Below are 14,380 nucleotides of genomic sequence, written 5' to 3' on the forward strand. Positions count from 1 at the left end.
CACGCTTTCGCACCTGCGTCCTCGGGGACAGACGCCTCTGCCTCCACTGTCTCTTCTGGATGAAACTCTTCCCATTCCTCCGGGCTGAACTCAGCATCACTTGAAAGGGTCTCTGTCATCCCCTTTGCAAACCTCACAGTGAAACACAAGGCTCTGGCTCCCCTCAGGTCTGTCTTGCTCACTGCTAGGCCCTAGATGCCCGCCCCAGCGCCGACGCAGCGCCACTGCGGAATGAGCGCATGCTCACTGAGCAGCCGGACGGCTCTGCGCACGGCCGCACCCTGGAGCCCAGCGGCAGGGTCGGGCCCATCTGTCTAGGAACCTCCACCTAGCGGCTGCACACTCTGTTCAAGAATCCCGCACCTCCATGCCAAAATGGTCTACTTTGCTTGCTCTAACATTTCTAAGATCTGAAATCTCAGATCAACTGTAAAGAAATTTTTGAGAGATTTGGGAAAACCTGAGCACTGAATATTTTATGATAACAAGAAATGACCCATTCTTAAGATGTGATAATTGTATGGTGGTTACACTTTTTAAAGGGCCCTTTTCACTTAGAGATGAACGCCGCAGCAAGCCCACGGGAAATGACACGGAGTCCAGCTGGAGCAGGGCGGGTGGGCGCTGCGGGTGGAACGAGGTCAGCTGGCCATGAGTTGATGACTGTTGAGGCCGGGCGTGGAAGTTCATTATACCAATTTCTCAATGTGTGTGTGTTCTTAAAAGGAGACGATCACGATGAAAAAAACAAAAAATGCTGAAATGTGAAATATGCTTCAGCCGTTGCACAGCAGCACACAAAGCAAAACGCTGTTGCAAGAGTAGTTATTACTGCTCTGTTCCCAGGCTTTCCTAACGTGTGGGACACCAACGTGACAGCCGTGAAACGCACACAGGAAGCATTGCACCAAAATCTCCACCCGAACGAGCTGAAGCTGAAGAGCTTCAGGACAAACCGGAAATGCCTTAGGGACAAAACCCACCTCCTTATAAATAAAAGACTGCAGCCCCAGAAAGAAAAGTCAAAAGGCCTTGTCAGCGGAAAATGCCCGCGATATCTCACAAGCATATCTTCTCCCCAGCTAGAGGTGAGTCCGGAAAAGCTTCTTCCAGAGAATTTTATAGGAAAAAAGACACAAGTGACATAAGGATCCTGCCAACCTTGGTTTTAAGATCCTGCTTTAAAAGGGATCAAATGACATTTCACCTTCCGTTTTTCATGGTTAGATTTTGTGTTTTTGAGGTGTGTAGGTTTCAGTGTCTTAAATAGTTCATTTTTGTTTATCTGCTAATACAGGCCAGGGTTACAAGGTCTGTTTTTATAAGTTTGTGTTCACTTGATGTTCTAAAATGTTACACATTTTCTGTCTTTAAAATTATTAAATATTTTCTTGGACTGATGAAACTTTTAAATACCTTCTTATAAAGCACAAAGTGTGCTTCAGTATCGGGTGACAGACACAGTTAGATGGCCCCGGCCATTCTACTCCGGGGTAGGCACTTCCACGCACTGCCGGAGCTGGACGGGGGTGCCAGGGGTCTAGCCGGCTCTCAACTCCCGATGTGCCTCAAAACCGCCCAGGGGGTTGCACAGCACACTGATGCCTGGGCCCGCCGCCCAGCCAAGTCAGGCCTCCGAAGGTCAGGGAGGGAAGAGGGAGCTCCAGTGGTTGCACAGCACAGCCAAGGTCGAGGCGGCTGGGATTCTGGGCCAAGGTGAGAGCCGAGCCGGTCCGCCGCCGAGCCCTGGAGAATCAGGACCAGGTGCCTAGGCTACGTGGCTTGCTGGCCTCCAGGCTGGGTGCAGCAGGCAGGTGCCTCCCCCAAGGTTGGGAAGGGGTGAGTCTCTGCCAGGCTGATGGAAGGTGCATGAGGCCCTGACTGGGGGGTTCCTTTCACTCCAACAGGAAACCGTCAGGCTGCTGGGGAAGGCACGGTCCTGTCTCCACCCTCCTCCCAAGCTGCTAATCTGATCAGAAACTTCAAGTCTGAGATGGAGCTGTGGCCGTGAGAGAGCCCAGACCACAGGAGGAAGGCAGGCAGGGAGCCCCGGTGGGGACTTGGGCTGAGGGCAGGCGCCTTCCCCCATCCTGGGGAAGCAGTTCTGGAAGCCCGGAGGAGGCACGCAGCCCCGAGGGCAGAACCAAGACCCCAAACGTGAGCTTCTGGGAGGCAGGTGTTGGCTCAAGTCACAGAGGTGCTGCGGTCCCAGGGTGGGAAGGGCCGCTCCCAGGCAGAGCTCCCACCAGGGAAACGTCCAGGTGGGGTCTGGCGTGCTGACGCTGGGGGTGGGTGAGGTTGGGGTGGAGGCAGGAGCCTCAGAAACCACCCTGGCCGTAATTCCCAGACCCAGCCATGCATCCAAGCCACCCAGGGGCTTGCTGGGCACACAGAACCACCTGAGTGCGTCTGTCTCAGGCTCTCTCAAGCTGGACGCTTGAGGGGTGGGGGAGCCTGGGACTCTCCCCCGTTATCAAGCCCCAGTGGTGACCCCACACATGCCCAGTCAGGAAGCACCTGCCCTGACCTTCCAGGATCGTTCACCTTCACGCCCAAAATCCACCGGGCAGACATGCCCAGAGCCCAGAGAGGGTAGGAGTGCGGGAGCTGAGGACCAGCACTAGCGGGCGAGGGTGCAGAGCAGGTGCGCAGCGGTGGGGAGGGGCAGGCAGGACGGGAGAGTCGTCATGGGCGCCGACCAGCAGGGAGCGGCGCAGAAGAAAGCACAGCCGGCCCCGCAGAGAGTCCCTTCCTCCTGGGGAGACAGACGCGCCCAGTAACGCAGCCGCAGCAGCAAAGGGCGGGCGGGAGGGAGACGCCCCCGAGGGGCCGCCTGCCCCCTGGACGCCCCCACCGGGTGCTCCCCAGGTGCCTCAACGCCACACGCGCAGATGAGTCGTTCCCGACCACCGCGTCGTGCCGGTGTGCTTGGTGCCTGCTTCTCCCTTGGCTTTAAGGTGCTTTGCCCTCATCCTCCAACTGCCTGGAAAATTCTAACTCAGCTTTCCATGTCCGCCCAAGCCCCACTCCATCAAGCTCCAGTGCCCGCGCCGGCCCTCAGCCCCGGGGCCTCCTCTGGCGCCCCTGCCGCACCTGAGGCTGCATGGATGCTCCTGGAGCACGTCCAAGCCCTCAGGACAACAGGCTCCCGCCTCGTTCACTGCTGGGTCCTTGGAACCAAGCACTGCACCCAGCACGCTGGAAAGAACTCAGAAAACGCCTGCCCAGCGGCCCTGAGGAGTCCAGAGAAGGAGCCCAGAGCAAGGGTGTCAGGCAGTCAGGGAAGGCCCCTGGAGGAGGCAGCACTGGAGGTGGATCCCGAATGAGGGACCGCTTGCTCTGGCGGAGAAGAGGGGAAGGGAGAGGCACTGTAGGGCAAAAGCCCCGAGAGGGGGTGGGCTGGCTTCCAGCAGGGGGTTCAGAGGGACCAGAGATGGGAGGACAGCAGGGGACGGGAGACTCGGCCCCCTGGGTGCATTCCTCCTCCCCCAGTGAGCTCAGAGCAACCTCTCCCCTCCCTCCTCTCTCCCCTCCCCCCCCATCTGCATTCTGAGCAGCTTTCCTTGGCGATCACTAACTCTGAGCTTCACCCCCTGGGACTGAGGGGAATTATTTTCTGATCAAACTGGCAAGTGAGCCGTCTCCTGTAATTATTACCCAAAGAACACACCCCACGAGCAAGGTGGGGACGAGCAGGGGCAGCCAAGGAGCTGGGAGGTGCGAAGGAAGAAGGTCCCTCGCACGGGGCAGGGGCCCGGCATGTGCCCAGCCCTTCAGTGGAGACCAGAGGGGCGGAGAAGGACCCAGGGCCCACCTGACTTTGCAAGCGGTCGCACAGCCAGTGAGGAGCTCAGACAGGTAGGCGCCTCGGGAACACACAGCTTCATGGGTGAGGAGTGAGTCTGGGCCCTGGAGTCAGGGGGCCCTGGCGCTGAGTCCTGAGGCCTCTCCGGGCCTCACTCTCCTCCTCTGAGTGGGGGCGATGGCGTTGAACTGACTGAGCCCTCGGTCTATTCCGACTCTAATGGGCATTTTACACCCCGCTGCACCTTGACAATCTGCCTTCAGGAGGGCGCCTTACAGTCCTCAGAGTGACTGTGTCTTTGGTCTGTTTCGAGCACTGACATGAGCCTATGTGTAAGACCTTGGCACACAGTAGGGGTCCCGTACAGTCACCTGCCCATAGGGACACTTATGACACAGGATGCTTCTTCTCTGGGCGGCCACAGGCCACAAGGTGGACCACAGACAGAGCCTCCTTCCTCCTCGCCAGCAGGGATTCCTGCCACCCCAACTTCAGAAGCAACACACTTCACAATCTGAATGCAGCGGTGGATTAAGAGCCCCAGGGGCCGAAACGTGACGCGCGGCCATTACTCTATATTATTAAGCACAGGCTCTTTAAGGGCTGAGGAAAAATGCATTATTCAAAACCCCATGAAGAACTGGGAAAAACAGGTGCTTTCAAATCAGCCCCCAAGAAGGTGCAGCCAGAGCTCGGGAAGCTGGGAACAGTGCACCCTGCCTTGCCCACGCCTCGGCTGCCGGACTGCCTCACCTCCACCTCCCAGGCTCCAGGCTGGCCTTGCACCCCTGCCTGGAGGTCTGCCCAGAACCCAAGAGGCCACCAGAGGCAGCCGGGGGGAACCGGTGAGCAGGCGACAGTGGGTGCAGATTCTGGCTCCTGCAGTCCCTGGCCATCCCTTCCTGGCCCCCAAGCCCCCAACGGCCGCTGGTTATTGTGGACAGTGATCCGCTCTGCCCAGGGATGGAAAGCTGGCCTCTATCTGCAAAGTGAGAGAGGAAAATATCATTTCCATGCTTAAAACACCTCCTGCAAACACGTGTCCCCACAGTGTCCCACAGAGCACCGTGAAGCTGGAAGTTCCGCCAGGGGGATATACGCTTGGAGACAGGTCCCATTTTATTTCCTTGGCCCAGGAATGTCACATGGGCCTGGCATCTGCATTAGGAAGTGGAAAAATGGTCACCTCTGCAGTGTGAGTCGAGGGCCACCCACTACACTGTGAGACTAGAAATTTCACTATTAGAGATTCATTTCTTTGGGCTGTTCAGGAAAGGCCTGAGGAACATGCTGGTATTTTGGGGAGAAGAGAGGTGTCACGAGGTTTAGAGATTATCAGAGGAATTTTCTTCCCCTCTTACTTTTCATGCCAAGTCCCAGGTCTTCCTTCCTACGCAGAGTGAACTCATTTCCACAGTAGCTGGTGGCCAATGGCATTGCAGGGAGTGAGTCAGAGCAGAGGGTTGGAGCGCAGCAGCAGAGACCCAGCTGTGTTAGGGCCCACCATAAACAGTTACTGCTTATGAGAGTACTGGGCAAGGGGTCCGAGGACCTGGCCCATGTCTGACTGAGCTGTCTTGGGGGCCCAGGCGACTCTGCATGAGCTGTGTGACCTTCTGGCCTCAGTTTCCACATCCCAGCATGAGAAAGCGGAGCACCAGGAGGTGCTCGGGGGGCGGCTCTGAAGGCCCAGCTGGGCGAGACCAGATGTGTGAAGCCCCCGGCTCTCCCAAAGCAGGGACCATTTAACCCCCCAGAGACCAGGCCCAGCCTCTGTCCTCACACCAGCAAGACATGGAACTAAATCCAGGAGCTTGAACAAAGGCAGCCTGAATGGAACAAGGCCCACTTTATCAGGGCAGGTGTCTTCCCTTCGATGGACAAGGAGGGGTGTTGGCAGCACGGCCAGGCAGGCGGGTGGAGGCCCACACAGAGGCTGCAGCCCCCCCTCCCCTCCCTGGCCGGAGCGCTTGGCTCCTGGAATTCACTTCCTCGGACTCCCGTTCTCTTCAGACCCTGAAGAAAATCTAGAGAATGGTGAGTCAAGACTTGATCATTTTAAGGGGCCCAAAGGGCAAAACTGATGCTTCCAGAAGAGCAGCTAGCGTAGAACTGGGGCCCAGAGACATTAGGCGGCCTGCTCAGGGTCACACAGCGAGCTGGTCCTCGGGTAAGTCCAGAAGCCCCGGGTCTTGTTAAGCCACAACCCAGAAGCAACGTTCCAGCAACTGGGCATCTGCTGGACTTGGAGGAACTGTCCCTGGGAGGACAGTGAAGATAAAGCCAAACCAGACCAGGGGGGAGAAGGGAGGAGGGGAGAGGGGAGAGAGGAGAGAGAGGAGTGAGAGGGAGGAGGGGGGAGGGAGGAGAAGGGAAGGAGGAGGGGGGAGGGCAACAGCCCACTTTCCCTTCTTCCGGAATCTTCCCCCAGCCTCAAGCTTAAGCCAAATGTTTCATCCTCCTTCACACAATTTCCCTTTTTTAAAAACACATTTTTTTAAACCATCAGTCAGGTTCTAGAGAGGATGTGTACCAAAAACATCTAAGAAATAAACCACTGACACCACACTTCAGAAGTGGACGCCCCCCCACCTTGGCAGCCTCTCGCAGCTGCGGCCCCCAGCTCCGCCTGCCACAAGAAAGGGCTCCAGTGAGGCGTTACTGGGCCCTGACCTGGGGAAGGAGCGGTTTCCTGCCCTGAGGCCCCTGCAGGATATTTGGGGCCCAACACCCCCAGCTGGAAGCACTGCCAAGGCCTCACAGCCCCTCACAGCAGGGCCGGTCACGTCCGTCCAGCCCACAGCCCTCGGGCCCCCCTCCCAGCAGAGAACCTGCAGCACACCTGCAGAGCCACCACGGGGACACCTCTCCTGTCCCGTCCCTTCTCAGGGGCTCACCCGTGGCCCCCCTCCGGCCGCCATCACCTCCTCCCACCCCCCAGGGGCCTCATGCTCAGCCTCCCCCCGGGACAGCTGCCCTCCCCCGGCTCCTGCCCCCTCCCTCCTGGTGGCCGTCTCTTCCAGACCCGCGGTCTGCTCAAGCCCCTCCTCCTTCCAGACGTCGGCTCTGCCCAGCTGGCCTCCCTTCATCCTCTGCTCTGGCATCTGGGGTGGCAGAGCACGGCGGAGAACTGGGACTCGCCGTCCTTCCTGGGGAAGCAAGACCTACACGGCCCAGCCCCGTTCAGAGGTCAGAGGAACTGGGTCAACACCAGCTGAATGTGAGGTTATTTCCCTGCAAATTCCACTCTCAGAAAGCTAGATAACTCTCCAGGCAACAATGAAGGAAAAACCGCAAGGCAGCAGGAGTGACTACCAAGTGTGTGGGTGGACTTCCAGTGGGTTTACTGACGTTGAGCACGGAGGACTGGGAGGAAGGCCGGCATGACCACACACACACACACACACACACACACACACACACACACACACGACTCTGTGTGATCCGAGGCCGTGTGGACCAGATCCCCCAGCTCAAGACAGCCAGGCCACTGCCGACCCTCCCACCATCACTGCTCTATTCTCCATGTTTTGAGGACTTTTTGATTCTTTTCTCAAATCAACTGCCACTGTTGGCACCAGCTGACAGGGATGGGCATCTGATCCTGGGGGAAGGCGGCTCTGGGAGGAAGGAGGGGGCTTTCGGGGGGAGGCAGAAAGCACCACGGTGGCGGGGGCTCACGTGGGGCAGGAGGGGACACCTCTGCCGGGAACGGTGGGAGGAGGGTGCCGGCGCGGGGACTGGTGGCAGGAAGTCGGGAGAGAAGGCAGCTCGCTGAGTTCACCCAAAGAAAAGGTTTTGTTAACGTGACATCAGAATGCTGGAGCCTGGTTACATTCATGTCATTTCTAGGTCCCTCATCACCTGCAACTCCCAGCCCCACCCTGAACTCACAAAGGGAGTGAACACAAAGTCAGATTATTCCTGAGAATTTAAAAACTGTTTTCAAGAAGCATGTGCAGGACTCACCCTGCATCACTGACACTCTGGCCCCCTCCTTCCCTGTTCATGGTCAGACCCACCCCCCCCATGGTATATTTTTCTCCAGCCTCCCCATTCTGGTCCCCCGCCCCCGGCCCCCATACACCCATCCTCCCAGTCTGCTCCTGCCCTTCCACCCCCCTTCTCCAGGCCCTGAGAGCCAGCTTCTTTAACCACTCACACAGGGACGGCTCTGGAGCCTCCCAGGGGCCTGCGGTTACTCACCCTCCCGCTCCGTTCCTGTCCCGCGGCCCCCGCTGTCTCAAGTGCACCCCCAGGACTGTAACTGATGGAGGCATCTGAATGGCACACGGAGAGGCTAACGCCATTGAAAGAAGGACTTATTACTTGCATTTCCCAAGAGAAGGGGCCTATCGTGGCACACGGGACCACGGGAGGGGTCCTAGGCTTTGGTCAAGAAGCAGGCGCGAGGGGAGGGCCTGAGGCCAGAGCCTTTACCGGGGTTCCCCTGGGAAAGGCAAAGTGAGGCCGGTTAGGCCTGGCTAGTCTGAGTAATTCCGGCAGCTCTGGGGCATCGGGGCTGCCTCCAGCTGTCCGGACCCAGCGCAGAGCTGGTTCGGGGCAGAAGAGATACTGGTTTGGCGTGTGAGTGAGAGAAGCAGGGGTTCCGAGGGTAGGGTCTGATCGCAGGGGAGATGGAGACAGCACTGGCCGCTAGCTTGCTCAGTCAGACACACGCTGTCTGAGAGACCAGGGGACCCCCATCCACTCCCTTCCCCTCATCTGGCTCGTGCGGTCACTCCCCCGTGGGCACAGTCCTTCTGCCCTCAAACACCACCACCTTGTTAACACAGCCCCATCCCGGACAAACTCAGCCCTCTGCCTTCACCCCCGAAACTTGCTGCCGCCAACACCCCCGGCATGGCCACTCTCCTTCCACCTGCCCCTCCGCGCACTGCACAGATCCTGGTCCTAATCCGGAACCCACCCTCGCGCTTCCTCAGGGACCCCCGTGCCAGGGTCACCCCTCCCCAGCCAGTCTCTCCCGTCAGCATTCACACCTGGTCCAAAATGACACAGTCCTGATCTAAGCCACGCTGTCTCTCCTACAGATGAGGAAACTGGGCCTGGGAAGGGACAGGGCCAAAGTCAGATCGTGTCAGAGTGAGATTCAGGGCTCCCCACCCACCACACCAGCTCCCAAGGCCTCAGTGACTGACTCAAAGCCCGGTGGCAGGCTGGCAGAGTAGCCGGATTCAGGACCCTGGGATCTAGCTATCCGCAATGGCTGGGTCCGTGGCTCCAAACGAATCCCACTGGGTCAGCCCGACCCCAGGGCTCCCAAATAACCAAAGAGGAAGAATGTCTTAAGAGGCTACAGTGTGTCCAGGCAAAACGCCCATTGGCAGCAAGTCTCCACAGAGCTCTCTGGGGCTGGCCCTGACCCGGGGTCAGGCCAGGGGTAAGGACAACCCTGTAAGATAAACCGTGGCTTAGCAGGCAGGACGCGGGCAGAAAGCACACGTGCGGTCACCGCTTTGGGAGAGCGCTTTTCTCCTAGCTGCCAAAAATGATTGTATCTCTCTCGCACCTGCTGGCTCCTCGCTGCCATTCTGCACAATTTCAAAATGACACCTGAAGTCACCCTTGTCCTCTTCCCCCTGGAGCCAACACCATGTTTCCCACCATGAGCCAGACACTAGGGCACAGGTCCAGGCATCAGAGCTGACGATGCAACCCCATTATTTACGAGGGGCTGACTCACACCACATCACAAGAGGCGTACTTTTCCATCCACTATTGCTGGAAGCACCAGACTTGTCGTGATGGTGGCGATAAAGAGAAGCCAGGGACAGGAATGCATGAGCTCTGTCTCGGGTCAGGGCCCCACCCTCTCCCGAGGAAAGGAGCTGGTAAAGAGTGGCTACAGGCAGAAATGGGGGAGGGGGAACTTCAGTGGCCTCAGACAGAGGAGGAGTCACCATTATGGGTTCATTTCTTCAGGCAAAGCATTATCATTGTTCCCCCTACCTGCACAGTCCCCTTCCTCACCAGTTTTCCCAATGTGCTGGTAAACTCCTACACATCCTTCACAGCCCAACTTCTGGAGTCCCTCCCCCAACATCAATTCCAGCTCTGAACCTGGCAAGACACAATGACAATGGGAAAAGATCTGGGGATCAATAGAAGGGAAAAAAGAGCCAAAGCTCTCTGTGGTCCAACACGTGGGCCCGCAGCGGAGCGGCTTCCCTGTGAGGGGTGGCCTCCAGGTCTCCGTCCTGCCAGTGTGGCCTCCTTGGCTGACTGAGGCGGCACGGCATGGAGGCTAAGGCTGAGTCTGGTGCCCTCTCCCTGCAAGTGTCATCTTGGGCAGCTATGCCACCTTCCTGAGGCTCAGTTTTCTCATCTGTAAAATGAAGATGGTACAGTTTCAGCTTCATAGGGTTGTTGTAAGGATGACCTAATGCACGTAAAGTGCTTAGACCGGGGCCTGGCCCCCTAGGAACATCTACTGAACGCCTATTACTGTGATTAGAAAGGCAGCCCTCCCGCCCCCAGCGGTCAGGAAAGAAGGCGGGGTCCACACAGCAGCGGGAGTGAGGCGGAGAGGTGCCTCCGGGGACGCACTCCAGGAGCCGGTCCTCCTGAGCCAGGTCTTCCCCTCCAGTCAACTCCACGGAGCCTGGAGCTTTGCCTCCAGACACAGACAAAACTTCTTTGCAGAGTGGCGGAGGGTAGAGTTCAGAGCACAAGGTCCCGGGTTCAATCCCCAGTACCTCCATTAAAATAAATAAATAAAGCTAAAATAAACCTAATGACCACCCCCCCGCACCCCGCCACCAGCAAAAACAAACAAATTTTGTTTGCAGAAACAATGGTGCCCAGAAGAATGACGGGGGGAGGGCAGGCTGAAGTCGCTTGGATTTGTGGCTGTGTCTCCCATATTTTCTATCCCAGAGGAAGTTCCAACTTCTACCCCCGCCACCCGCTCCCCCACCGCCATCTCCATCCTGCTCGTCCAGACACGTGTCTCAGAAAGTCAAGCTCTTGGGGCCTCCAAGGACGCCACTCATCAGAGTCTTCAGAGAGGCCTCCGAGCCCGGGCTTTGGGCAGAGTACCGCCCTCCCTCTTCCGGCCCACAGCTCTGGCCGGACCTCCTCGGACCGGTTTGCTGTCCTCGGCCCAGCTGACCTGAAGCGCCACCTCTCTCCCCACCGCCAGGGACGGTGCCCCGGGGAATTTGGAAAGGCCGCCTGGAGAGGGCACTGTTTCCACCACTAACAGGCACCGCTCACCTTGGAGAGCAGCCTTAGGAGGTGTCTTTGGGGAAGAGGCGGGGGGGGGGGGGGCCGGCTGGGAGCGCCCCTCCCTGGCTCTCGCAGCTCCCCCTGTGTGGACCGCGGTCCGTTCGGCCGAGGCGCTGCCCCTCTGAGGAACTGGAGGCAGTCGGCCTGAAGGCTCTTGCCCAGGTGGCTCCTGAACCCCTAGCAACCTGGTGCAGGGGACAGGGACCAGCTCAGAAGGACCCCAAGTCCAGTCAAGACAAGCTCCAGCTCCGCCTTCAGGAGGTCAGTCCTCAGCTCTGGGCCTCAGTCTCCCCGCCTGTGCCGCAAGGAGGGGCAGGCTGGGCGTGTTCATTCACTCAGCAAACGCTAACTAAGCGCCCACCGCACCCCGGGCCCTGCCCCGGCCCCGAGGGTGGAGCAGGGAGTGACACGGACAGAGAGCCCTGCCCTCGGCGGGCAGAGCTTCTAACAGGGAGGACGGGCGATGAACAAGACTTAAACGTGGAACACGGAGGCTGGATGGCGGTACCTGCTACGGAAAGTGAAGCAGGGAGGGGCGCAGGGGTGTGAACGCGAAGGCTTGTCCCAGCCGAGGGATTCTGGGCCGAGAGCTCTCATTCCGCGGGGTTCCAGTTAAGAGCTAGGAACTGGCAGCAGGAAGCTGGGCGGGGCCCTGTGTGTGCAGGGACCAGTGGGGCGGGAAAGGGGGTGACCTGCCGGGGCCTGAGTACCAGCTATGCTCTCAGAGGCCTCCTCCAAGGAACAGGAATGGCCAACTCGAAGTGTCCTGGTCTGTCCTCAGGCCAAAGCAGGCACCACGTCTGCTAAGGAATATAAGGTTAAAAGTCTGCAGGGCACTGCCACGGAGTCTCCCATGCCCCCGCCTTCCCACTCGCTCCTGGCCTTGGACCGTGGACTCCTCCCACCCCTGTATGGTGTAGTGTGCCCTCTCCTCACATGGGGATCAGGGAGAGGGATTTTTTCGCCAGTTTTAGCAATTTCTCTTCCTCTAGAGATGATTTTTGACCAGTCAGTACTTCCTGGGAACCTGCGGTGTGCTCAGGAAGAGGCAGCTCTCAGAGGGATACCCAGCTGTGCGATCACTCCTGAGGAGGAATTTACAGTCCACCGGGGAGGTCAGGCTAATGGACATTCACGTGGGGAAATAACAGTCATCTCTTAGTTTGCTTTGAATCTTACAGAGCCCTCTAGGCCACTCATTCTCACATAAAACCATGAAGATTCTGCTGTCCCCATCTTACAGATAAGAAAACTGAGGCTCAGAAAAGCAAGTCCTCTTCGCTCAGTGCATGTCCGTCCCATGAACTTGTAAGGAGAGGGAGGAGGCAATGAAGATTAGTGTTTCCAAATAAGATTTCCTGGAGAGATGGGTAAGACTTTGGTGTAGATGGGCCAATGGTCCTCTGCCTCCAACCCAGAGCAGGGCCAAGCCGGGCATGTAGCCCACTCCCCTCTGCTTCTCCCAGGCCTGGCAAGAAGTGGGCTGGGGGTGAAGTGAAGGCCTGGCTGTCTGGAACAGCACCTGCGGCAACGCTGTGCTCCCTGGCTTGAAAAACAACTAAGTTGCCCCAAGAGGGTAAGGATTTCAAGGACCCTCGGTGATGGCGTTGGGTGCCTTTCTGGTCCAGCTTTTCAGAGTGCCCTTTCTGTTCCCCAAGGGCAAAGATCCATCAACTGGAAAGTCTCTGCTATTTCAGGTTAATTCATTCCATTCTTGTGGGGCACCTTCCCCGTGCCAGGTACCATGGCTACAGCCGTGAGCAAAACAGGTCCCTGCCTCCTGCAGTCCTCACGGCTCAGCAAAGGGCTGGCCCTCTTGGAGAAACCCCTGATCAGATTTTATTTTTTCCTGGAGGTGCGCTTTTCAGCGGAAGAACTTCAAGGGAGAGGGGAGAAGAAATGAACCCTCGCTAAGTCAGGGGCCCAGCAAAATGGAGAACCAGCCACCTGCCTGAGGTTTGAGGTCCAGTTTCACATTTTTCTCCAGCAAATTACATAACCTCTTGGAGCCTCCTTTTTCGCTCATCTGACAACGGAGTGAGACCCACCACCTCGCTGGTTAACGGCGGTGGGGGTGGGGGTGGGGGGGTGAAGTCAGGGATGTGTCCATGTGAGTGCTGCCAGCTCTCCTGATCCACTGACCCCCCCATCCGTTCTCTCTGCTGCTCCGTCCAGACCATCGTTCACCCCCTTCCTCCGCACAGCTGAGCCCCCCAGCGCCCAGGCTGGAGGAAGCCCACTCTATTCAACTGTCGGCTGAGCCGCCTCTGGGTCGCCGACTCCACGGCCGTGGGCCACCCTCTGTCCGGCGCTCACCTTGGGGTGGGCTGGGGGTGCCGAAGATGCCCCGCTGGGCTGTGGCCGGCAGGAGATAAGGCAGCCCAGAACGGGGGCTGGGCACCCACCTCACCGGGCCCGGCGGCTCCCCGCCCCTTCCCCTCACCCTGTCTGACTCAGCCCAGCCTCCCAGCTTACATCTGGCCCGAGGAGGCGGGAAGCGCAAGTGTAAACATCCCTTAAGACACGGCCAACTCTGCGGTCCCCATCTGAGGATTTTTTAAGGGACTGGGGGCCGAGGGGCAGAGACGCAAACGCTCAGGAGAGGGAGAGACGAGAAAAGTGACAAGGCAGCCGTCTTGTGGCACCAGCAGCGGCTCCCGGCGCCGCAAGACACGGGGCGGAGGGCGTGTGGGCGACAGTGGCCGCGTTTCACCGCCACCCGGGGCGCGGCCGTCGCGGCGCAAACTTTCCAGGCGCCGCCCGGGGAGCGGCCAGCCGGCTCCGGGGAGCCCGGGGCGGCCGCCGAGGCCGGGTGCGCGCGGACGGGGAGGCGGGAGGACGCGCGCCTCGGGGCAGTCCCGCCCTCGGTTACCTGGGTTCCAAGTGTCCCGGGCGTCCGGCCGAGAGGGCGCAGGGACGCGGCGGGCGCTGGGAGCCCCGGACTCTCCTCCCGCCGCGGTGGCCCCAGACGGCCGGCCGGCGCTGCACCTGGTGGGGGGGTTCGCGCGCCTCCCCGCGGCCCCTCCCACCCGCCCCGCGCGGGGCGGGGCGGGGCGGGGAGGACGGGGCGGGCGGGGGAGGGGCCTGCACCTGACCGCGTGCCGCCCACGCCGGACCCCGTGACCTCCAGGGGTCGCCACCCCCACCCCCACGGCCCCCACCCCGCCGGCCTGAAGTGCGAGCGAAGCCGGCGCCCAGACGGAGCAGGGGGTGCGCACGGGCCCCTTCACCTCCCTGCCCCCACTGTCAGGGACAGAGGCCTGGGCCACCGAGCCTGCCCTGAAGAAGAACGCATGAGGTGGGGCACCCGCAGCCCCACCCCAC

The 14,380-nt window shown here is 59.3% G+C and overlaps 1 protein-coding gene across 7 annotated transcripts in view; it reads right to left on the bottom strand.

Moving 5' to 3' along the window:
- The window catches only part of PAQR5 (progestin and adipoQ receptor family member 5), a 52,272-nt gene extending 38,173 nt beyond the window's left edge, over window positions 1-14,099 (bottom strand). For 2 of the 7 annotated variants that reach the window (XR_012502646.1, XM_074354005.1), the window contains exon 1: window positions 13,929-14,099. The gene's annotated coding sequence lies outside the window, so the exon portion shown is untranslated. The remainder of the gene's footprint in view (window positions 1-13,928) is intronic. The other 5 variants (XM_074354002.1, XM_074354003.1, XR_012502645.1 and 2 more) reach the window with 4 other exon arrangements.
- Between the last annotated feature and the right edge of the window lie 281 nt (window positions 14,100-14,380).

The sequence above is a fragment of the Camelus bactrianus genome, chromosome 27 (assembly GCF_048773025.1).
Source record: "Camelus bactrianus isolate YW-2024 breed Bactrian camel chromosome 27, ASM4877302v1, whole genome shotgun sequence".
Classification (NCBI taxonomy): Eukaryota; Metazoa; Chordata; class Mammalia; order Artiodactyla; family Camelidae; genus Camelus; species Camelus bactrianus.